At 31.3% G+C, this 26579-nt stretch overlaps 4 long non-coding RNA genes across 4 annotated transcripts; all 4 read left to right on the top strand.

Annotated features, from left to right (window-relative positions):
• Positions 1 to 927: 927 nt before the first annotated feature.
• LOC134693616 (uncharacterized) lies at positions 928 to 4210 on the top strand. Its single transcript, XR_010102427.1, has 3 exons — positions 928 to 1058; positions 2916 to 3206; positions 3434 to 4210. It is a non-coding gene; the product is annotated as an uncharacterized LOC134693616 (long non-coding RNA).
• Positions 4211 to 5071: 861 nt separating this feature from the next.
• On the top strand, positions 5072 to 7897 carry LOC134693615 (uncharacterized). The gene is made up of 2 exons (XR_010102426.1): positions 5072 to 6870; positions 7735 to 7897. It is a non-coding gene; the product is annotated as an uncharacterized LOC134693615 (long non-coding RNA).
• A 9432-nt stretch (positions 7898 to 17329) lies between these two features.
• On the top strand, positions 17330 to 19858 carry LOC134693612 (uncharacterized). The gene is made up of 3 exons (XR_010102425.1): positions 17330 to 17456; positions 17763 to 17824; positions 18726 to 19858. It is a non-coding gene; the product is annotated as an uncharacterized LOC134693612 (long non-coding RNA).
• Positions 19859 to 20753: 895 nt separating this feature from the next.
• On the top strand, positions 20754 to 26518 carry LOC134693611 (uncharacterized). The gene is made up of 3 exons (XR_010102424.1): positions 20754 to 20831; positions 25759 to 25823; positions 26453 to 26518. It is a non-coding gene; the product is annotated as an uncharacterized LOC134693611 (long non-coding RNA).
• The last annotated feature ends 61 nt before the right edge of the window (positions 26519 to 26579 follow it).

Genomic DNA, 26579 nt, shown 5'->3' with positions numbered 1-26579 from the left:
AATAGTCGTCAGCTTTTAACAAAATTACGTGTAAGTGATCATAATTTGGAAATTGAATTAGGACGTTATAAAAAAATTCAAAGAGAACACAGGCTGTGCAAAGTTTGTAAAATTTTAGATGATGAGGAACACTTTTTCCTTCATTGCCAAATTAACAGTAATGTAAGACATTCCCTTATAAATGCAATTAAAACCCATTATCCTAATTTTAACCAGCTTGACTCAAACTCTAAACTTAAAACTATTCTAGATCCCAATAAAGATATTTTGTCTAGTGTTGTAGACTATATAAAGCAATCTATGGAATTGCGAAAATAAGGTCCACATTGGTCAATTATTATATACATCTATATATAGATATATGTTATTAATATCAACTTCACTTTTTAAAAACATTTATCATGTATAGTTATGTGTCTTGTCACTTGTGTATACATTGTACTATGTTTGCATTTTAACCCGTCAGGGTTTCATGTTTTTTGCAATAAAGATTATCACATTATCACATTAATAAATTTAGATGTGGAAGTCACAAGTTGCCAATTGAAGCTGGTAGTGTTTGTTCTATTGATGGATCTGGGGAAAAAATGTGATCTAAGTGATAAAGAACAACTAGATTATGATACATATTTAATTGTAACTTTTTTAATGGAGTTCGTGTTGTTTCTTATTTATTATTTGTAACTGTTTATGTATAAAATGCCACGGTCTCTTAATTTCATGAGTCTTTAGGATAAAAAAGATCTTTACAAGTCATTTTTATATCAAATGTATTATCACACCTTTTTATGCTCGATTTGAGATCTAAATTTTATTGTTAAAAAAGGCTAGCTGTTGTCAAATAAATTTTGTGAGCAGTTTTAATACCGAGGGTGTGTCTTATTTTGTGAGTTTTCATTGGTTTGTAGTTTTTAGACCCTTCATTGTTGACCAGTGGAAAACTTCCCGCCGAAGTGTTTCAAATAGCACTTTGTCTTCAAACGAACAAGATGGACACATGCAGTTTACAGAAGCAAAAGATTTGATTTGAACTGCTCGTGAAACCACACATACTCAAGGTAGATATTAACCCCTTGGTATTTTCCCAGATTATTTTCATTATTAAAAATATGGATCAAAACACGACTTGTGAAATCTTTTTCGATATGATATAGAAGACTATCTGATGAAATTTAATAAGTTGGATCGTGTTCATTGATCGTCCTGAATATGCATGAAATATTTGCCACTGGACACCAAGTAACCAACAATCAATCGTGTTCATTGACATCGGAATAAATAAAAAAAAATTAAACTAGAGCATGCACTGGTTACTACAAAACAAGTGCCTGAGTCGATGCTGTAGCAAGTATCGTGATGTTTGAAAAGGTTGCACCAACTGAAAATGCAGATGGCATATTTTTGCTCGACTATCGATAGCAAAGATTTGAAAATATTTATTTTACTTTTTCGTATTTTACTGATACATGGAATTATATTTCAAGTTTACAGTTTTCAAGTTTATAGTAGATGCAGTCTATTTGTATTTTATAAAGATGATAAAGCCATAATTCAAAAAGTAGAAGACTTGATTCTCCATTATATTGTCCTTGATCCTCGATTTACTTACAGCCGTTTTGGTGGTAATAAATATTATGTATACATGGTTTAATCTCAATTGTTTTAACACTTTTTTCACGTTTTTGTTATTGATCTGAGTAAAGTTCAGTTACATAATTTATTTGCAGTATGTCCTTTGTCAGTAGATATTTTTCTGCACAGCCAGTTACTAAAGTGTGAAATGAGTAGATTGTTGTGTAACACCAGAGACATATAATACATTATATGTCTCTGGTAACACCTATATGGTCATGTGATCAAAAGGTTAGAATTTGAACCGATATTTGGTCGTGTGATCAATAGGTTAGAATTAGAAGCCAAATCAGTTTAAATTGATTTTTACTTGGACAAAGACCTAGGTATTTTTATGCCCCACCTACGATGGTCCACTGAACATAGAAAATGAAAGTGCAAAGTTCAGGTTAAAGTTTTTGGTCAAGGTAGTTTTTGATGAAGTTAAACTGAGTCACATCTACTTGAAACTTAGTACATATGTTCCCTATGATATGATCTTTCTAATTTTAATGCCAAATTATAGTTTTGATCCCAATTTCATGGTCCACTGAACATAGAAAATGAAAGTGCAAAGTTCAGGTTAAAGTTTTTGGTCAAGGTAGTTTTTGATGAAGTTATAAAGTCACATCTACTTGAAACTTAGTACACATGTTCCCTATGATATGATCTTATTAATTTTAATTTCAAATTAAAGTTTTGACCCCAATTACACGGTCCACTGAACATGGAAAATTATAGTGTGAGTGGGGCATCCGTGTACTATGGACACATTCTTGTTTCATTAGAATATATGGGGAAATGAAATATGTTTGAAAGAATTTTAAGGCAATTAATTGATTCAATGTGATCTGTGTTGGATTTTAGATTTTAAAAGTTCCAGAAAATTACTTTTGGAGAATTGAATGATTTCACTAATTTTTCATGTTGCATGTGAAATTACAATATGATGACTTTACCCCATTTCTTTAAGTTTATTGATTTATTAGAGTTGTTATGTTTTCAAGCTTTTACTCTTGTATAAACATCATCGAACTGTTACTATAAGTTCTGTAACCATGGTAAAATTCATGATTGATTGTGGATGCATAACCCCCTGTGGCAAATATATCATGCATTTCAAGTTGAAAGATCCATGTAACTTGACCAGGTATTGCTTCCAAATAGTATCTACCTACAACAACAGGAATAGGGGACACATTCATGTATATGTCTAGGAGACTGACAGTGTACCAACTGAATTTGTTGGCAATACCTTCTGAATACATTTTTTATATAAAAGTTAATTACATTTGGTTTTTCAGAGAATTTACAAGACTATTATTCACAAAATGCAACAGTCTTATTTTGATGAATTGTTGAACCAGAGAAATGTGAAGACTTACAGACACCTAGACTGTATAGTCAACATACCAATGGTTAGAGAATCAGACTACAGTGAACATTACAATGATTAGAAAATCAGACTAGAGTCAACATTACAATGATTAGAGAATCAGACTATAGTCAACATTACAATGATTAGAAAATCAGCCAGCTGCATTTCATCAATCAGTTTATGATGAAGCTTTACAGCATTGGAAATGATTACTCAGGTATGTATTGGTTAAAATTTTGAGGTTTGTTTTATAGGATAATAGTGGTGTTTAATTTTATCTTTCTTGAAATAAATATATTAGAAATGAGGTGAAATATGGCATTGATAAAAGGAGATGTACCAAGGAAAACATGTGACTGAATAAACATTTTATTAAAAAAGGATGAACAATACAGTTTTGAGTTTCAATCCTTTCATATATTAAAATAAAATGATATTTTGTAGGGACCAAACAACTGAGCAGAAAGAAGAACCGTATGACCTTGAAGAGTAAGCAATGTATTAAGTATATTTCGGGTTACCAAAGAGTATGGTAAGAACCTCATCTTAAGTTATACTTGGTGAGTATTCTTATTGTTGGTTAAATATTAAGCATCATTATGGAAAATGGGGGATCAAGGGTATACACCAACAAGACAGTGACCAAAGGAAAATAAATAACCAAAACCATCTAGAGGTTTCAACTATAGTCTGATGTTTATACAATACGTGAACTTGTAAATCATCCAAAGTCTAAAATATTTGTGAATAAAATGAACAGACTGACAAATAACTTACGTACACACAAATATCTGACCTAAGCACATGAGCATGTTGCAGGGTGAAATTTTTTTTTAAATAAAGCTTGAGCCTGTTTTGTGCAATGCCTAACCATTTAACGACAAAATTTCATACAGAAAACTTTTCAAATTGAGGGGTTTCAAATTTTAAATAAGCCAATTTATGGTTTAAAAAAATAATGGAAATCTTGACTCCCCAACAAGAGAAAAATGTCACTCTTATCATTGAGGAAAATGGCCACTACCTGAATGGTCTTTAGAATTAATTCAGTTGCTCTGGTCATTTTTCAAAATTTAACAATGTAAGTAAATATGGAGTTGTTTGATCAATGGGAGATAACTCTGACCACATGGAATAATTCTGAAAACTTAAAGAGGGGTCCTGATCCCGAAATCCCGGGCTTAAAAACACAAAATCCTGAGCTCCCGAAATTTAAATAAATTTAGATCCTGACATCAAGAAATTAAAAAAAAAAAAAACTTTATCCTGAAGGGGTCAATCCCTAAATCCTGTGCTTTAAAATACCAGATTCCTGAGCTGAGTCCCAATATAGGTCCTATCCCCCTCACATATATAATTGATAACTAAGATAAAAGAAATACAGAAATTGTTTTGCCTTTTGCCATGCTTACAATCAACAAAAGATTTTTTTCTTCATTTTTCAAAATAAATTCCAAGACTAAGATGTAGGATGCCATTCTTCTAACAAAATACCACAGCATGGAGACCCTAATCAGCACACTAAAATGTCCAAACGTGTGTCCTACATCTTGAAATAAATATAATTTTATAAATGTTCAAGTATCTTCAAAAACATTTTTTACTCATTTCTACTCTGTTGAGACAATTTCACTAGCACTGCACTTTGACTTTGACTAAGACAAACACAATGTTGATTGAAGTTGAATGGTACTAGTGACAACTTTGTTGGAGACATGGAAAGCATTTCGTCATTGTTAGTAGTTTTATGGGCTTTCACCTCTTGAGTCACAAAGAACCTTATGTACGTTAGTTCCATTGAAATGTTATATGCATTGTCAATGCTAAACATTTGATTGACTTTGACTGATTTTTTTTTTTAGTTTCGTCAGAGTGTTAATGAGTTTGAACAAAAGGCAATATAACCTTTTTTTAGTGATAAGAAGATTTGACTTTCATTTTTGATAAAGTTTTCACCAAATTTATTGTTGATAGCAAGGCTTATGGTTTGCACAATAGAATATGCCTTTTACACAATGAGCTCAGTGGTGAATCCAGGGGTGGGGGGGGTCTGGAATTTGGAACCCCCCTTTTTGGCCCATCAATGCATTTGAATGGGAGCATATAGTTGGACCCCCCCTTTTAATCTGGGTTGGGAACCCCCCTTTTTTGGGGCCTATCAATGCATTTGAATGGGAGCATATAGTTTGACTCCCCCACCCCTCCCCCCTTTACTCTGGGTTGGGAACCCCCCTTTTTAAAATGGCTGGATCCTCCCCTGGAGCTTGTCACTTTCACTCAAAAAACATTAAAGAAACCATCAAATTCCTAAGCTTAGGTAGGAGCTTCAAATTGTTATAAAAATTACTTAATTATCATTATCTTGTGTATTTTAGCCACCTTCTGCTTAAAAAAAAATACATTTAGATAATTTATCACTTAAAGAGGCATTTGCAATGATTTAGATAAACAATAACAGCACTTTGTTTTTTTTATAAATATTAATAAAAGTGGAATAATGAAGAAATGACTTGTAATTATTAACAGTCATTTTTATAGTTAAATTGGTAAAAATGATCTGAAAAGCATTGCTGATTTCATTTTTTTTTCCAAAACCACAATTCAACCTCATTTTGGTCTGTATGCATACAACATTTAATAAGAACCATTGTAGTAGATGGTTGCTCAGCTTGGTCAGATAATAAAAAGAACAGAATTTCAAAATAAAACGGTTTTGCCAACAAAAAATATTATTTCAGTGGTAAAACTCAAATGTTTTTGCTTCTATTTTTTACTCACTTGAGTGCAATTATTTGCAAAGTACAAATCTTATACAAAAGAATTATGTCTGAGACAACAACCCAACCAAAGAGCAAAAAACAGCCGAATCAACTAATGACTCTTCAACTCAGCAAGAAAATCCAGCATCTGGAGGCAGGCTTCAGCTGACCCCTACACAAAAATGTTCACTAGGTCAGTGAAAGTGGATGTCATACTAAACTCAAACATATATTAAAATGAACTGAAATTAAAAAACCTACGAGACTAACAAGGTCCAGAGGCTTCTAACAAGGGACAGGTGCAAAAATGCAGTGGGTTAAACATGTTTTGAGAGATCTCAACCCACACTTATACCTCTATGAGCCAATGTAGAAAAAACAAACACAGCAATTTGCACCGTAAAACTCATTAAAAAGAAGTCTGTGTCCAACTTCAGAAAAGGTAACAAAAGAAACAGACTAATAATTTGTGTATTTTTACAACATTTACAAAGCTAAATTTTGTGGGAAAATAAAGTAAAAGTTAAATTAAAAAAGAAATATTTAATTTTGAAATTTACTTCAAAAGAAAGAAAATAAAGTTTAATTGATTTTATTCTTATATGTGTAATGTTGTATATGTATTTATATTTCATTTCAGAGTTCAACAACAGATTATTAATTCTATAATTTTGATTTTTGCAGATTGCAGCAGTGGGATGTTACAGTCATAGACGTTGGATAGACTCCGTTGTACTAGGCCAGGGAGGGTAGCGCAGAGTTTCCGCAGCACTATACAATAGTAGCAAGATCACTCTACCATGAGCTTGTTAAAGCGCCCGTTTGATGAAAGTGACACCAACGTTCTCCACAACACTACAGATTTGTTTTTGCAGATGCAGCCGAGAGGATGTTTCAGTCATGGACTCATTTGATGGAAGTGGCACCAACATTCTCAAACACTAATAATTTACAAATTTGTTTTTGTTGTAGATGCAACCTCAGTCATACACCCTAGAGTTTGGCTATGTTGTGACAGAAGAAGAGTGGCATATAGACTTCTGTATGTCCATTTTTATGGAAGTGACAAATTACTAATCTTTCTTCTTATATCCATTTCAGAGTTCTTACAAAGATGCATAGGTATAAAATATTTATTATTTTTTGTCTTTTGGTGTATTTTTGTCAACGAGTTAAAACCCAAAGAACAGTACATTGATCAGAAGTAATAAGTTTGACTAGTGTAATTTGAGAGAGAACACTCTGGAACACAAAAAATATCCTACCTCATAAAAATTTAACACGACATCTTATTTTCACCTTTTTTCATTGAAGCAGCACACAGTGTAGTCAAGAATGTATGCATGTCCTTGAACTTCTAGAAATACAATACCTCTAATAGTTAAAACAGTCTGGTATAATGGTCAACAAGAGCTACATAAAAAAAAGGAAGATACCAAAGTTAAATTAAAAAAATATGTATTTAATTTTTGAAATTTACCTCAAAGAAAATAAAATAAAGTTTAATGTTGTATATGTATTTTTATTTCATTTCAGAGTTCAACAACAGATTATTAATTCTATTATTTTGTTTTTCGCAGATTGCAGCAGTGGGATGTTACAGTCATAGACGTTGGATAGACTCCGTTGTACTAGGCCAGGGAGGGTAGCGCAGAGTTTCCGCAGCACTATACAATAGTAACAAGATCACTCTACCATGAGCTTGTTAAAGGGCCCGTTTGATGAAAGTGACAACAACGTTCTCCACGACACTACAGATTTGTTTTTGCAGATGCAGCCGAGAGGATGTTTCAGTCATGGACTCATTTGATGGAAGTGACACCAACATTCTCAAACACTAATAATTTACAAATTTGTTTTTGTTGTAGATGCAACCTCAGTCATACACCCTAGAGTTTGGCTATGTTGTGACAGAAGAAGAGTGGCATGTAGATTTCTTTTATGGAAGTGCAAATAACTAATCTTTCTTTTTCATATCTATTTCAGAGTTCTTACGAAGATGTATAGGTATGCAGTATTTATTATTTTTGTCTCTGTGTATTTTTGTCAATGAGGTAAAACCACAGAACAAATCAATCAGAAGTATTAACTGGTGTAATTTGAGAACACCCTGGAACACGAGAAATATCCTACCTCACAAAATTTAACATGAGACATCTTGTTTCACCTTTTTTCAAGGAAGCAGCACACACAGTGTAATCATGAAGGTATCCATGTCCTGGAACATCTGGGAATAGAATATCTCTAATAGTATTTTTACTACTATCCTCAGAATTCAAACAAAACAGTCAGATATTTTGATCAACAAGAGGTACAATCTCAAACCATGTGGTGAAAAAAGACAACACATAACCAAAAAAAGTGACGGAAAATTGTCTACACTGACAACAAAATATTATACAGCAACAACCCATTCAAGGACCTGAAAGATTCTCAAGCACCAATTCAACCAAAGACCAGGGATGATCTCCAGCACTGAGCACCAACCAAAACAAAGAACAGACATGAACTAGGGCAAAAAGCACCAACCCAACCAAAGACCTAAGAGGTTTTCAGGCACCATGCAACCAACTAAACTAAATAGCCAGGGATGATCTCAGACACCATGCACCAACCTTTCCAAAGATCAGGGATGCTTTCAGGCACAACAACCTTACCAAAGACCAGGAATGATCTGACACCAAGCACCAACCAAAACAAAAAAAAGGGTGATCTCAGACACCACAGAATGTTAGCAAGTATTTGATATGTTAACTTATCTACTACTTGTGTAAGTAAAATGTTTTTTTTTCATTCTGTGCTGCATTTATTCTATCAAAAATTGTCAAAATGCAACATGAAATTTTTATGTGTTTTACATATTGAAATTTTTTGAAAATTCCATTGGACTATCAAAAATAATTAGTAAATAATTTCTTGAATAATTTTTTTTTTATTGGAAATGTTAATTTACTTTAATCAACGAATATGAAAATAAATGTTCAAACCTTTTTCATGCATAACCAAATTAATAAATGTGTTAAATAAAAGATTACAAATAAAAAATTTCTATATTTTTTTAGCTCACCTGGCCTAAAAGGCCATGTGAGCTTTTCTTATCACTTGGTGTCCGTCGTCGTCGTCGTCGTCGTCGACGTCGACGTCGTCGTCGTTAACAATTTTTCAAACATCTTCTCTGAAACTACTGAATGGATTTGAATGAAACTTAGCATGAAACTTAGCATGATTGTTCCTTAGAGTATTCTGCACAAAGTGTGCACTTCGATTTTTGATCCGTTAAAAAACATGGCCGCCGTTACTTAAAATAGAACATAGGGGTCAAATGCAGTTTTTGGCTTATATCTCAAAAACGAAAGCATTTAGAGCAAATCTGACATTGGGTTAAAATGTTCATTAGGTCAAGATCTATCAGCCCTGAAATTTTCAGATGAATCAAACAAGCCATTGTTGCTGCCACTTAATTGGTATTTTTAACGAAATTTTGCAGTTTTTGGTCATCTTGAATATTATTATAGATAAAGATAAACTGTAAACAGCAAAAATGATCAGCAAAGTAAGATCTACAAATAAGTTATTATGACCAAAATTGTCAATTGACCCCTTAAGGGGTTATTGTCCTTTAATGACAATTTTTCACAATTTGTTCATCATATTTGCTAACTTTAAAAAATCTTCTCCTCTGAAACTGATGAATGGATTTGGATGAAACTTAGCATGATTGTTCCTTAGATTATCCTGCACAAAGTGTGTGCTTAGATTTTTGATCCGTCAAAAAACATGGCCGCCGTTACTTAAAATAGAACATAGGGGTCAAATGCAGTTTTTGGCTTATATCTCAAAAACGAAAGCATTTAGAGCAAATCTGACATGGGGTAAAAACGTTCATTAGGTCAAGATCTATCGGCCCTGAAATTTTCAGATGAATCAAACAAACCATGGTTGGGTTGCTGCCACTTAATTGGTAATTTTAAGGAAATTTTGCAGTTTTTGGTCATTATCTTGAATATTATTATAGATAAAGATAAACTGTAAACAGCAAAAATGATCAGCAAAGTAAGATCTACAAATAATTCAATGTGACCAAAATGGTCAATTGACCTCTTAAGGAGTTATTGCCCTTTAAAGACTTTTTTCACAATTTGTTCATCATGTTGACTTACTTTAAAAAATCTTCCCCTTTCAAGGCTTTGAAACTGCTGAATCGATTTCAGCCAAACTTACGCTAAATGAGTTTCAGAGTTTCAGAGTATCTAGTATAAATTTTATATTTCATTTCCTTGTATGTCAAGAAACATAGCTCCTATGGCTAAAATAGAACATAGGAGAAAATGATTTTTTTTTTTGGCTTTTGAAGAGAATAGGACGATTTAAAGAACATTTAAATAAATTGAAAAGCCAAAATAATCATTGATGAGAGATTAAAACAAAAAAATTCAGGTGAGCGATTCAGGCTCTTGAGAGCCTCTTGTTTTAGAAAATTAAGATATGCTTCTAAGAGTTTTTACAATTGAACTGTTCCAGAATATAATAATGTATTGTTTTTTACAGAAAATATAAGGTAAAATGACAAATTATGATTCAGGTTTACATGAAAACACTGATATCTTGAATGACAGTAGCATAGGTGGATCCAGGGAGCCTTGCCCCCCCCCCCCCTTGCCCCCCCCTTTTGTGGGTAAAGGAGTAAGTTCGGTAAGAGCCATATTTGGCCCCAATTATAAAGTTCATAGTAACAAGACTATAACTGTTTCAAGTTGCCTTTAAGACATGTAAGAAAGTTACACAGAACTGTTTTTGTGAAAGTTTACTTCTAACACGTTAATTTTTACATCCCAAAAAGGTCAAAATAAGGGATTTTGGTGAAATTTGTCAAAATAAGCCAGATTGCAACCAAATGAAGGACCAGGAAACATAGAGCGCAGGCGTCGACAAGCTTAAGATTCAAATAAGACGTGTGAAATGTCTTCACAAACATTATTTTAAAAGATCTTTGTTGTCAACGTATGCGCTCTATATTTCCTGTCCAATAATCTATGGAAATTTACCCATTTTCATTGATTTTTTCGTGAAAATCAACTTGTGACGTTATAATGAAACGCAGAAACGTAAAATTTCCAACAAAATGGTGTATATCCTAGCTAGTCAATGGATTAGCTGTAATTTATCGTAATATTGGTCGATTAATCTGAATTTGAATTTTACGCTAAAAAGGGGGCCATTTTAGGACCTTATCGAACATACTCCTTTTGGTTGATTATATAAGGAATCACTGTAGTATGACTAGAGGGGGCCCCCTCATGAAAAGTTCTGGATTCTGCCACTGAGTAGCGAAATAAAAATTCACTAAATTAGAAGGGGAGGCAAGTTGTATAAAATAAGGGTATCAATACGATATGGTATTTCAACAAATGATGCAATTTTGCTCTTAATTTGTGAAGTAAAATTCAGGTACACTATGCCAAGATCAAATTCATGTATATTTTACCCTTGGGAAGTGGTAAAAAAACTGCTTGAAAATTAAGATATGTCTGCAAAGTATTTAGTAATTGGGGAAAATATGGTTTGGTTCAGATTAATTGAATAAGATTTTGAATTTCTGAAATTAGTTGATATTGTAATAAAAAAAAATATTTATGATTATCCCAAACATTCACCATCAACGATTCTGGAAGATTATGTCGAGCAATTTTTTTTTGTTGTAAAAGTTTTCATCCAATAATTTATAACTGTAGCCAAATAATAATTTGATTAATTAAAGCCATGGACACCTTCTCATAATTTAAAAATATTGAGATAAATATGCCGATATAAATACAAGTGGTACTTATTTGATTCTTGTCGGTGGATTCTGGAATAATTTTCATTTCATATTTAAAAATTACCAAAAAGTTTTTTTTTTGAGAACATATTCAGCTTGAATACATAAATGACAGAGATTTTTATTAAGCATTTCATGTGAACAACCAAGTTAGAAATTTGACCGAAAAAAACTCAAAAAAAGATTCAGGCATACAAATTATAATATACATTAAAAACTGGATATTAAATGATAAAACCGTGGAAGAAGATTGATTTAATTTGATTACAACACTATTTAACCATTGAACAAGATTTTCTTCTGAAATGCAGCAAAATGGTTTGCTCATCAATTTCAATAGTTAAATTGATATATATAGGAAGATGTGGTATGAGTGCCAATGTGACAAATCTCCATACTTATATATGCAACAACATTTGAAGCTAAAAAAGAGGTTGGAGATTAACCCAGAGTGGAACGCCCATTTATTTAATTTCTTTATCAAATTGATCAATGCAGAAAGGGTGATAGTTGAAATAACTTAGGATGAGGTTTATTAGGTTGTAAAACAGTTTAAGGTCCTTGGATCAAATGATCAACAGATATTTATAAAACATTTTTAAACATTGTCTTGTTTGCATTGTTAGTGCTTTCGGGTGGTTAAAATTTTCAAAACAATTCATGCAGTTTTTGGTGATACACTCGTTTAAATGATAAAACTGAAATTTCAGTTTTTTAATTTAACAACTTCCCTAAATATTTTACTGTTTTCAATACATCTTGATTGTCAAATTGGAGAATAACAGTACATTTGTACTTGAAACTAAATTAAAGTTTGTCATCTGCATTTAAAGTTTCATAGCTGAACATTAATGTTCATCTTGATTTTTTTTTTGAAGACTAAGCAAATATCAAATGACCATTTCAGAAATACATTGAGCTCAGAGCGCTGCGTTTCTTATCTATTACTAACATAGTTTCTCTTTGGAGTAGCTTGCAGTTGCTAGTGTCTGGTTGTTTCTTTTGTTTTTTCATTGGTTCTTTGAATGGTGTCATGGTTTTCAAGTGTTCAGGATATGGTGTTCTGCTTTTGAGGGAATCTTTATATGTAATTCTGAAATGAAAATATTTGATATTTGTTTGGTAATTTAAGTATTAAAAAAATTATAATTTTGAGCTTAAATCTGTAAAAAAGTTTTATAATTTTCGAAACAATGTCAAAAACAAAGGTCTTTAATCAAATTCTAAATTATATTTGACATATTATGATGTATTGGAAACCCAAAATATTAAAAATATATTTGTATCTTAGATTGAATTCAAATACCTTATTGTGAAAAATTACCCAAAATGTTATATACTTAAGCGTCATCAAAATTATTTCAGGGTATCTGTTTCTTAAAAGCACTGATTGCTAACAAGATAATGGTGAAGTAAAAGTAACATCTACCTTTTAAATTAAATTCACTTAATGCTTTGACCAAGTTGGAAGAACAAGTATTTAAATCATTTCAAATACCTTCATTCTTATTTATCTGAAACTATCATCATTTCCCAGAGTTATTTAGATAAAAATCCCTAGTATTAAACAGAGGTATCTAATTATTTTGCTTCAAATATATCATTCTTGGGTTCATTTTTAACTCTAACCCCCAATAGTATGCTTTCATTCAGACATTTTACAAATTCTCCATACAAATCCCCCAAAAAATAATTTTGTGAAAACCTAAAATTTGTCATTCACATGAATAATAATAATAAATAAAAACTGTCAATAATAAGGAATCCACAGTATTCACATTTTGCTTGAAAAATATTTGTAATCAAGTTTCATCAATTAGCCTCGAATGTTGTATTTAAGCGAAATAGTTGTTTGTTTCTTTGCTTTGTCTTTACACAGCTGAAAACTTTTACTTTTAAGCAAGGGAGATAACTTGTTTCAAATTTAATTTAATTAAGAAATTTCTAAAAATGACATTTGTCCATTCAGCATCATATTTTTCTAAAATCAGTGTAATTCTTAAAAATGTTTGGTATAACTATTTGGTTTATAATTATCAGTACATAATTAACAACTATTTTTAATTTTAACTTTTTCGTCACATTTAACAATTACTGACATCATGACAAGATTTTGACATTTCTTTTCGAAATTCCCCTTATATTTCTTTTAAAAATTGCATACAATATTCACTTTAAACATATTATAATTGTTAATGTTTGTGTCATTTTGGTCTTTAGTGGATAGTGGATAGTTGTCTCATTGGCAATCATACCTCATCTTCTTTTTTATAACTAAGCAGGTTCAAATTAGATCATGTACCATACTTTAGGGGCAGTGGTAGATTCAGAGGGTGGGAGTTCTGGAGAGGTTGGATCCTCCTTTTGTCGAGCCTTTGACTTAAGTTGAAAAAGTGACACATAGCGATCCTACATTCCGTCATTGGCATCGTCCACAAATATTCACTCTGTGGTTAACGTTTTTAAAATTTGAATAGCTTTCTTAAACTATCCTGGATTTATACCAAACTTGGACAGAAGTTTGTAAATGATCATAAGATAGTATTCAGAAGTAAATATTGTAAAAATAAAATTCCATTTCTTCGTATTTTACTTGTAACTGGACTTTGTTTTTCTCCTGGGAAATATTACATTCACTCTGTGGTTAAAGTTTTAAAAACTTTGATAACTTTCTTAAACTCTCCTGGATTTGTACCAAGCTTGGACCAAAGCTTGTTTATGATGATAAGATAGTACATGTACCCAGAAGTAAATTTTGTAAAAATAAAATTCCATTTTTCTGTATTTTTCACTTATAACTGACTTAGTTTTTCTTCAAGTTAACATAACATTCAGTCTGTTGTTAAAGTTTTTAAAATATTTATTAAATTCATAAACTATTCTGGATTTTTACCAAACTTTGACAGAACTAGGACATGCTTCTTTTAATCAAAAGATAATAAAAAAAATTAAGGGATTGCTAAAGTGAATATGATAAGATAGCCATATTTTGGATCCTATGGCACCTTCATCAGGATTGAAACTATAGGGAACTGCAGAATGATAATTTGCATTTCACAATGTCACCATCAGGATAAATTATAAATAGGAGAGTGAAGGTAGATGCGAAAATAAACTAGATCAAGAATGTTAAATAAAATATGTTTTTGTATATTTGGACGACATTTGACTTGCAATTATGTACCATTTACTAGGCTGGATATAGTACAGACTTGCATACCGTACCATTTCGACACTGGAAGCAGTACGTTTGTCTGAGCGAAGCCAATTGGAAGCATATTCCTCTTAGTGAAGCTAATTGGGAGCACATACCCTCTGTCTTGTTGCGAAGCTGATTTGAAGCAGTACATGTATACCTCCGTATTTTGCTTATTAATGGACTTAGTTAACCTTATATTCTGAAGTTAAAGTTTTTAAAACAATTATTAGATTCATAAACTATTCTGGATTTTTACCAAACTTGGACAGAAGCTTCTTACAATCAAATGATAGTCTGAGAGGAATATTTTTATTGATATTACCCCCCCCCCCCCCCCCCTCATTTTTGTTGAGCCTGGGATTAACAGCAAAAGTAAGCGAGACACTGGGATCTGCAGAACCTGTACAAATTTTTTGGCTGCAATTAAATGAGAACAGAACCTAGTTTGAACCCTGCCTTTTATCCTGGGTGGGAGCCCCATCTCTTTAAAAATGGCTGGAACCACCCCTGGGGGAGACTAATTGCTTTTTTATCATTTGAAGATGGAAAAAACTATTTACGTTATTACATGGGATTTGTTTCCAAATGGCAGAAAAGAGGTGTTTCCTGTCTTGTGTATTGACAGGAGCTAGTTCTGACTGTTATCCTCCATTTAAGGAACCAGTCATTCCCAAAGTTTACCTTGTGTCAGTCCATCTCTATTAATGTCAAGATATCAGTGATTTCTCTTCTCTTAAGTTTTTTGGAAGCATTCTTTACTTTTGAATTGTAAATTTTGAAACTATTTCCTTCAACTATTCTAGTTTAATGATTTTATTACATGGAATTTGAATTTGGACAATTATTTTTTAATTTAAAGAAACAGGATTTTTTGAGTTTACAATATTTCATCCTAAATTTTATCCTAAATGTAAAGATTTCTTACAACATACCAATATTTTGTATTATATTTGTATTTTATATCATCAGCGTTTCTTTTACCATTGAAACTTCAAAGGAAGATTGCACTCACGTTGAAGTTGTGTTATTCCTAGTATGAAACTGGTTGAGAAATTTACCCCCATTTTCCGAAATTTGTGAAATTTTATTAAAATTTACAGACAGTTCTCGTTCGTGTAATCAACCCCTGCAGTTATAATTTTTTCTATTCTTGAATTAGGAGATTTTTATTTAAACCTTTGTAAGAATGTAACAATTTTTGTTTAGAACTCACATGATGAGCATGCAAATTGATTAAGGTTAATCGTCATCACAAATGTTTGACCTTTTATATTTCCATATATTTAAATTTCAGTAAAGACCATTCTCCTTTGTTGATGGAAAATATGAACTTGCACAACTGAGCTACTTCAGGCAATAATTTGAGCTATGTAAATAAAAAATGTAAACATAGTTCTAAATAAAAATTCAAGTTACATGTATAAAAGCACATCTGATATTTTTACTGTTTTATGTATGAGTTCAAACAATTATTTTTTATATTGAGAATTACTTCTGTAGCAGCCAAATTTGAGAACAAAAACATTGTTGCCTATTGTTGTATTTTTTGGTAATTAGTGATATTTTATTTTGAGATAAGTTACTTTCCCTTTACTTTTATGAACCCCTTCAGGGAATTTGCATGAAACGTGCTTGGTGAAAATCTTTGATTATGATGAAAATAAGGAATACCAGAGTCAACCAATATGGTATGTTTCTTTTATTTAATGCAGAAAAATTATCTTTCATGTTTAAAGTTTGAAATTTTGAGTTTAATTGATGTAAAACTGATAAAACTTGACCTTGATAATTTGGCAATTATTTACCGTAAATGTTCATGAAATTACTCTTTTGAAAGAGAACAAGTGTATGTTACTACCGTAAATGTCATAATAGATGCACATTTGTATTGTATTATTGTGCAGAAAATGTTAGTTTTGATAGTAGAATTTAGTGTGTTTTATCTTTTATTTTGTAGTTAATCTGTTCGTACCTGAATAAAGAGATTTGAACGGAAGGAATTAGTATTTATTTGGTATAGACATCATAACTTCCATGCTGCCATGAATGTAAAAAGAAAATATTGTGAGATGCTTTGGAACATTCTTTGGACAATTGTATATTGGATTATATACAACGGAAAGGACATTGGAATATTAAAATGGATTCAGTGAACTGGTTATCACAAAGAATTATGTTGAAAAGCATGAAAAGTAGCCATGGCAGCAGCTCGAAGGAAGATGGTTACATAAATCTTCAACCAAGTCTGAGGCTTCACCAAGAAAATAAGAAGGCAAGTTTAATTAAGCCAAACATTTTCTATACAATCAGTAATTTGATAAAAATTGTATATTAAGGGCATATGATAGAGTTGATGTTGCTAATGTAAAATGTTATTTTTGCCATTCAATGGGAGATAACTCATAATTTACCTTTATAAACAATGGAATATATTTAAATTATTATTTTTGTGGAGTTGAAAATTCAATCAATAAACTTACTTTTTTTGGATTTTAATCTTTTATATTGATTTTACAGTTATTTATGTTATAGCATGTATAGTAAGAAATTGGAATAATGTTTGGTAAATGTCAGGGAAATTGAAATATAAAGTATATAAATTGTAAATTTTCATATATTTCAGGTTTTTTTTGTGAGATTTTTTCATGGTGTGGGAATAAGACTTGGAGGTCTAATACAGCTAGTATATAGGTAGGTGCCAGTATACAGTTTCGAATAAAATAAATGTTTTATAAATATTCTTTTTAAATTTTATGTGGTTCAGGCTTGAAAGTTTCTAAGAGTTTGGTTTCTAGTTTACGCATTTTTTTTTTTATCAGTACAAACATAACGTTATTTTGAATATCGAACCTAATTATTTAGTTTGTTGGATTGCTATCTAGTTAATATATGTTCTCAGCCTCTATTACACATATATAACCTATTTCTTTATAATTTCATATGGTAACAGTGATCTTTTGAAACCATTCTGGTAAGACTTAACACTTTATATTTCAGATTAGCATCAGCTTGTCTGTAAGAATTGAGGCTGAGAATGGCCATTGGAGCTGACTAATATGGTAAGAACCAATACATAAATTAATGAGCCAAGAACATGTAAATACCCTAGAATGTTATGCAAAGAAGTATTATATTTTAATTATGCAGATCTTGAGACGTAGTAAACTTTAATTTTTCTTGAACTATAACTGTGATATAATCATTGATAATCTAAAGGGAGGTATTAAGATAAATAAAGGAAATAAAACAATTATTCAGTTACTTAGAAAATCTTACTATCTGTAAGTTTTCTAAAATTGTTCCCGTATATACATTGTATAATGAATGGGATGTGGACCATCATGTGGTATGATTGCCACTGAAACAACTATCTCCCAGAGACCAAATGATATGTAAGCAACAAATGGTCACTATGGCCTTCAACAATGAGCCAAACATATACCTTACAGTTAACTTTAAAAGTTAGAAACATGGCAAAATGTGAAACAATTCAAACAAGAAAACCAACAGCTTGATTTATAATGAAACCATGAAAAAATAACAATTATCGCTATTTTGTGCATTTTTCCTTTGATCTTTTTTGTGATAATTTTCATATCATGCTTCTCGCTTGAGATGGAAAAATTATCGCTAGAAACTAAGGAGACCACGTGGCGTTATTAACAAAATTGACATTGAAATTGACAAGGTCGTCATAGGTAAAATAGCGATAAACAGATTATCATTGGTCATCTCAACGATAATCTATAAATACGTCGAACAACAACCAACTACTTGTCATCCCTTGTTTGCTACTGAAGACTGGTTGTTTGTAAATTCAGTCTACAGAATCACTTCAAAGCAAAGAAAAAGCAATGTTCTATTGTTCTAGGCATCATAAGTGCATTTATTAACTAGTTACTTATTCCTTTGCATTGAATATTGTTCTGAAAGATATTAGAATGTATATCTCTTTTTCAGGTGACTTCAACTGTGGCTGCAGGAAATTATTGGGCAATACAACTGAAACCAAAAAGAATGTAATTCAGACTATTTTTGTGTATGTTTTAAAAAATGTTCATATTTTTTTACCAAAAAAAATATTTAAAAATTGTAAAGATTCTCCATTTTCAACAAAGCTGGAAGTTGTTGGCTAAATTGATACTTCATAATTTTCCGATTTTACTTTTAGACCTACTCTTGATATCTTAATTATGGTCAATGTGTTATCAAACATTTCCAGAAGGTTAAAAATGGAGAATCTAAAAAAAAAAGAAAAATAATGTTATTTTGTTAAAATGTACATTTTGGTTTTCTGATTTGTTGGATGTATCTCTTTTTTTCTTCATTAGTTTGTTATTTTTTGCAGTGTTTTTAGCTATAAAAAAGATTATTTCACAAGAAGCATAGAAAAAAACACATCTTGGTGAGAAAAGATTAATTCAGATTTTTAGTGTTAAATGCCACAATAAGCAAGATTTGTTATATATCTTGGTGTCCATTTTTTCAATTGGTTGAGAAAATCGGAGTAATGGAAGTGAACCACCTAGGTGAACAATGATGTACTAAATATTTTTGTTAATTATTTAAATAATTTATATCAAATTATTTATTATTTATTATAGCTATACCATCTTGTATTTTTGTTAGATATAGCAATGATGTGGAGTCTAAACAGGTGAAATTTTTGGCAAAGGGAGGTAATAAATTATTCCCCTGTTTAACTCCTCATTCTTTTAAATTTATTATTTTACTAAAATATTCATATGTATAAGTTTTTTGTTTAATATCAGATGTATACTAGCTAACAATGACTATTATTCAGAGTTCTGTAAATAAAAAAAAATGTAAACAGAGCTCCAGATAATAGATTTAAGGGTGGGAGAAATTATGGGACACTATCGGTAGAATTGATTTGGTGAAATTTTCAAGATACATGATTAATTGAGAGTGCATCTGATATTTTTTTTATTTATTTCTATAAATAATGGACCAAAAACGAAAAGATTGCAATTAAGATAATGATGACAGACACTCTGGCAGCTCTAAGGAAGATGGTCAATAAAATTTTCAATCAAGTCTGAGGCTTTACCATGAAATTGAGAAGGCAAGTTTATTGAAGTCAAACAATTTCTATATATTTTCTAGAAATATTTGTTAAATGTACATATTCATCCTTATTTTCTGCATGAAAAACATCTTTCAATAATTTATTTACCAGTTTAATATTTTGGGATACCATTGTCAAGGGGTACAATCAAAATCACGTGATGGATATACACACACCGGAAGTAACAGTCGAGCAGACCGCTTGAAAGGTAAGTAGTCCTATTTACTTGTTTATATCAATGAAATTTAATAAATAAGGTAGTGCACGGAATGTCGGATACTATCTAGTTTTGAAATACACAATTATCATTGCTGGAAATCGTGCAGTTAATGCTAACACTTCGACACAAAAATTCGTTGAAAATTTGGAACTGTGTCGAAGTGTTTTCAATAACTGCACGCTTTCTAGCAAAAACAATTGTGTATTTTAAAACTACATACTATCCGACATTCGGTGTGCCAACTTATTAATCAAAATTTAATTGATATAAACAAGAAAATGCAACTACTAACCTTTCAAGCGGCGAGTTCGACTGTAACTTCCAGTGTGTGTATATCCATCACGTAATTTTGATTGTACCCCTTGATTGTACATTAACAAGAATTTCTATTACAATTGCAGGAGTAAATTCTAAGATAGGAATTAACTTTCAAGAGGAGACTAGCACAATTAACAGCAAGATTTGTTCATTCAATGGGAGACAACTCATTTTCATTATTCAAATTAGTTGAGTGCAGAATTCAAATCATAAACCTTGACTACTTTTGTTTGTTTTTCAATCTTTACCAAATATGTGGATTTTATACTATTGGTACTTGAAGTAAGAAATCAGAAAAATGTGTAAATCAATCTTTAGGTTGACATAGAAATTGGTTTGTAAAATTAATAAATGTGTTAATTTCTTTTTAGGTACTTTCCGTGGCATGTTTTCATGGTGTGGGAATAAGACTTGGTGGTCAAATACAGCTAATATGTAGGTAGGTACCAGTATTGTTAATCCTGTTTAAAACAAAATAATCTATAAATAAGATTATTTTAAAATGAATACTGACTTTTTTAGGGTTAAAGGTTTATAAGAGTTTGGTCAACAGTATATACTCTTTATTTTATCAGTATCATATGACAATGGTCTCTTGGCAAAGTATGGCCTTATAATAGATTTTAAATTTCAACTTTTATCATAGAATATCAAAGGGGCCCCAATTTGGATCTTAAATGGATATATTTCAAGAAACTTAATGTGACTTAAAATAAATCGCTTCTTTATAATACATTGTAGTCTCCATAATTAGCTATATTGGGAGATATTATCAAAATGCTATAATTTTGTGAATTTTCTTACCTAAAAGCTTAAAGAATACCTTTGATCCAAAATGTTTCGTAACTTATAGGAACCAAGGGTAATAAATGTATTTAAATAAAAAGACGTAAACTATTACTGGATATGCTAAAAACTGTTCTGAATTGTGAAAAATTGGACCTTAATTGGCGCTTTTGCGAATACACCAGAATTGCATAATCAAGATGTCATAACTTAATAGTTTATAGTGTCAGGTGCCAAAGTGAAGTGTTTATTTTGTATCAATAATGATACCAGAACAATATATATGTTAAATTTGTAGTATTTGGGCTTGATTTAAAAAAAAAAAAATCTTAGGGCCAACTTAACCCTTTTAAGCCTACTCCTTTTAGGATTGAATTGTGTTGTTGGATTGATGTCTAACCAATGTTCTCAAAACCTATCGCATATATAACCCATTTTATATATCATAGATACAGTATTTCAGAAGTTATCCTTTAAGGCGAAGTGTACGTAATTGCACGCCCCTAGCGGAATACGGGATTAATAACGTTCGACGTTAGTTACGCAAGTTATCTCCCTTACTCCAAGAAAGGACACAGTAAAGAGAAAATACTTTGTGCGGTCTATCATAAATCCAACAAGCACGCCCATGCTGTCTTAAAAAACCTAATCATGAGAAATTATCTGAATTACTCCATTTAGAAATCAAAGCATTCTATTGTTTAGTGCAGCCTGACTTTAATACTAGTTGATTTTTTTTTGTTTCAGACGCATGGGACATGAAAGTCATTTCGTGTAAAAACTTTTGATATCAACAGATTGTAAAAACGCCTCACAACAGAATTATAAATAAATAAACATGTGACGATTCTACTTCTATTATTAATTATCTAATTTTTAAAATTAAACCTGAATTGACCCAACAATATCGTTTTACAAGCCGTAGTTTTGAACAAAAACACACAGTACTCAACATACAGTTTTAGGTTACCAAACAATTAATGAATGACATGTGAAATTAATTATTAGATTAAAAAAACGTTGACATGTTAGTATTTTGTGCTAATGAAAATTTTAGGACATGTTTTATATCAATTTAGAAAATAAGACGATACCAAGAGAATATAATTTGACGACTAGTCTAGGGCAACACTTACAAGTCGGAAGAACAAAGACAAAAGTTAACAAATTAGGCCCCAAAAATATACTCATAGTAAACTAAAAAGTGATCACTCTAAACATTTATCTTAGAATAAGTAAAAACTATGTCCTTCAACTTCCAGTTTTCAACTTTTTATACATGTGCAGAAAATAAACAGGTGTCTTCTATTCCGTCCGAAATTTATTGGAAAACTGAATCTAAATTTAGAACCAAATTGAAATTGAAAGTACAAATACACATGATTCATGTATGATAAAAATATAACATGTCATTTCTTCTTTTCCAAATTCCAATTTCGAAGAGATAGCAAAATTTGATTTCTTTTATTGTGCCTGTGTGCATCATTTCAAATAAAAAAAAAATGTAATTTTGACAGAGTAACGTGTTAATTATTCCTAATATGTCTCAATTCAAGATTATAAATGAGTAGAAAATATCATTACGGTTAAAGAAAAGAGGCCAGGAAAGTTTTGTGGCACTTGTAACTGTGATTTAATGTTTAGTGAAATGAGAGGTGAAATGACCTCCATGATTATCCAGGAAGATCTCGCACTCAGTCAGCTCTATGCTTTCACTTAGTTCATGATAATAGATCATAATACAAGAATTGAGAAGCCCGAGGTGTACTAGCAGGGGCGGATCCAGCCATTAAAAAAGGAGGGGGGGTTCCAACTATATGTCCCCATTCAAATGCATTGATCGGCCCAAAAAGGGGGGTCCAACTCCCGTAAGGATCTGCAAATTACTTGTCCAATAATGTAAGAATTTGGAGTTTCATATCATTGACATTCAACATTTTTTTTTATAGGATATTACTTTTCTTATTATCAACATTGACCCCCCCCCCCCCCCAAAAAAATGTATCCGATAAAAATCGTTGAATATACATTTCAAACTCCAAAGATTTGTATTATTGGACTAATAGTTTTATACTGGTTTGTTTATCAATTTGGTTCAAGTCTGTTACTTCACAACATGGTATTTGTTTTTCGTAACTATTTTTTTCATGAATTAGGTTGTTGATTGTCTACTTGGAAATTTTTTGCATTTTTCATATCGGTGTTTTTGTGGCCTACACATTATGTTTTTGTCCCTTTAATTGTTGAAAAGAGTTTGGTTGTTAATAGTTATTGCTTACATCGACTTCATTTAACCAGTGGCGGGTAGTTGACTCATTGGATGTCATACCACATCTCCTTATTGTTTTATATGAAATAAATAGGAAAGCCGTGCATTTGCATTATGCAGAGGCTATATTCGTACGGCACTTTGCTAGGTAAACCCGTGTAGCAATACAGTATGAATAATCTCCGTGCATTACACTGAGTACATTCTTGTAACATTTTATTAGATAAAATTTTTAAAGCATCGAACATGATAATTCTCATAAGGTCGCATTCTTACATAATTAATTTTACACCAGTTAATTTAAAGCGTTACTCTATATTCATCGCTATTTAAAGCATTCCCCTACACAAATATTATTTCATAACACTGCATGGGTATGTTGGGGTCGTTATTGCACTGACTAGGTACGTCGATCTCAAAAGAATCACATAAGGTGTAAGGTTTTCATTTTGAATATACATGTATGAAATATCTGCGACTGGTAGTTATACCAAATACTCCGATCTTTTCTATTTTTTAAAAATGTATATATAAGGGAGTCCTTCTTTTTAACCTCATTGCGGTCTAAAAAATTCAGAAGATAAAATGAAATGAAGCGCTTTTCTGGATTAACCTAGATAAGGGACACTAAAGGCAGAACATTTTAAAGCCACAGATGTATAAGAACTAAAATAGTTGAAGAACCATAGTATGCATTATGCTTATTGTTTAAATCCGTGTTACTAGGGTAACGAAATATGGTCGCTTGGTCTTCTCCCGACCGGCAGTAAAAGATTTGCCGAAGAGGAGCGTCCGTTTGGCTGTGCAGGATTTATTAAGCTCGCAGTCACGTCCAGTCAGAATGGGAATGCTAAATCCAATGCCTCGTGTAAAGAGAGTGCCACACTCTATGCCCATTAAAAACCATTGTAACAACTATAATTTAAGGGTTGAATATGTGGACTGTTGCATGCTGCAAAATTTCTGTCCCTATCTAATATACATGTAGTCTCATTTTCTAGTGGCACTCCAAATTTCCCAGACCATCATCCCGGATGGCATCTGTTTATATGAACAAAACTTCCTATTGTATTTATTATTAAATTGTTCTCGTCCTGAACATGGATGACATATTTGCCACTGGACGTTAAGCAACCAACAATCAATCAATCAATTTAAATCCTTAAATGTGGATTTTTAACAAATAATGCATGGAACAAACAAATATTTTCTTATGTTACTGAAACTTCATTCAGCAAACATTACATCATTCTTTGTCATTTAGTTAAAGAAAAGGGAAAGGGATCGAGATTGGAAATTTTGTAAAATAAAATGTTTTGGCAGAGATGCGTCTTTAGCATGTGTGTAAACATGACTAATGAAATAGGTTTATGATGTAGACTATATTGTGTGCAAATCCTCAGATCAACAACATGCAGAATGACGAACATGAAAATATGCAGAAAATAGGTCTACTTTTTTAAATACAAACATACAGAAGTAAGATTGAAAACGAGGTGTATTCCAGATCTTAGTATTAAAGCCGATCAATTCATTCTGACAACACTGTGTTAACCGGGACTAATTCAAACTCGATATTTGATTCATAAAAGAATTAAACAATCCATGCCAGCATTGAAAAAGGTTCGGAAATAACTCTAATATAGAAAAGATGAAATTAGAGTCTACGGCAAATTTCTTTCATTTGCTGTAAATTAATTTACAAACTTGCATTTTCTTTTGCGACAGAAATATTCTTTAAAATTAGTTAGTTTATTTCCTTATCAAATTATAGCGTAAGATCATTTGTAATACATAGGAAGACGGGTAATACACACGAACGCCATTGCTACGGCATTGTACGGTATAATAGAGTTTCGTCGTAGAAGTTGTGGCGACGTTACTGCAGACAATGACGTCGCCAGATAATTTCAATGTTCCGGCCAAAAACTAAACTTCAACAGAGAGTAGCATAAAAACTAATACGGTTGCTAAGGACTTTCTTTGCACCGATGGATTCGTCTTTCATTTGTAAATCGTATATCAATTTTAGAAAAAAATCCATTGTCCAACAAAATAGAAAATTTTGATAATGTAAAAATATCTGCTAATTTTGATGATTTTCCCTATATATCCTTTATAATTTTGGTGTATCGAGTAGTTAATTTCAACGGCTCGTATCTCAAAAACGAAAACGGTTACCCCCTTTTTTTATTTCATTTTATTGTGTAATTTTACAAGCAGAATTCGTATGTGAAATTTTAAAAAAATCCATTGTAAAGTTTAATTACGTACACTTCGCCTTAAAACAATTTTGTATTTTATATTTCAGGTTAGCACCACAGCTTGTCTGCAAGGATTGAAGCTGGGAAACGGCCATTGGAGCTGAATTTTATGGTAAGAAACTAAAATATTGATTAATGAACTTTTAAATTCACCATGTATTTTTTTATAAACACATGTATTTTGAAATATTTTCCAAATTAATAGTTTTAATTATACTGGTAATCTGGATTGGGTATTTAAGAATAAAGAGATGTTATAAGATTGCCAACTACTCAACTATCAATAAGAGAAGCAAATTACAATCACTGTAGGACCTTCAGCAATGAGCAAAACCTATATGAATGTAAATAATGCAACTGGTTGAATATCACAATAGGAACTTGTATTTATAAATCTAATCTCTAATTTTATGCAAAACTTTGAGGCCAGATTTTTCTGAAATCTTGGGATTATTTATCTTGCATATTTGTCCATTTGTTGAAAAATCACAAGAATAGCATGCAATAATTTCTGGTTTTACAGTACCAGTTTTAAAGGCCCTGCCTGAACATAACAAAATGTGAAACAGTTTCAAACTAGAAAACCAATGCATTAATTCATACAACTAATAAAGGAAAATAAACATGATGCACATCAACCATTGATTTTATCATCCTTTTTTGCTAATAATTGTATAAATCGGTATATCGATTTGATCTTGTTTTGACAAATATGTTTAAGAATGTTTATTTCTATTTCAGGAAGCTGTGGCTGCAGCAATGATTATGTGATAAAACTGAAGAATGTTATTCAAATTTTTTTTGTATTTTTTGTATATATTTCAAAAAATGTAATTTTTTATAAAAAAAAAAAAAAAAAAAAAAAAAA

Source organism: Mytilus trossulus, chromosome 12 (assembly GCF_036588685.1).
Source record: "Mytilus trossulus isolate FHL-02 chromosome 12, PNRI_Mtr1.1.1.hap1, whole genome shotgun sequence".
Taxonomy (NCBI): Eukaryota; Metazoa; Mollusca; class Bivalvia; order Mytilida; family Mytilidae; genus Mytilus; species Mytilus trossulus.
The sequence above is the reverse complement of the archived record's forward strand: the minus strand, read 5'-3'. Positions and strand labels throughout refer to the sequence as shown.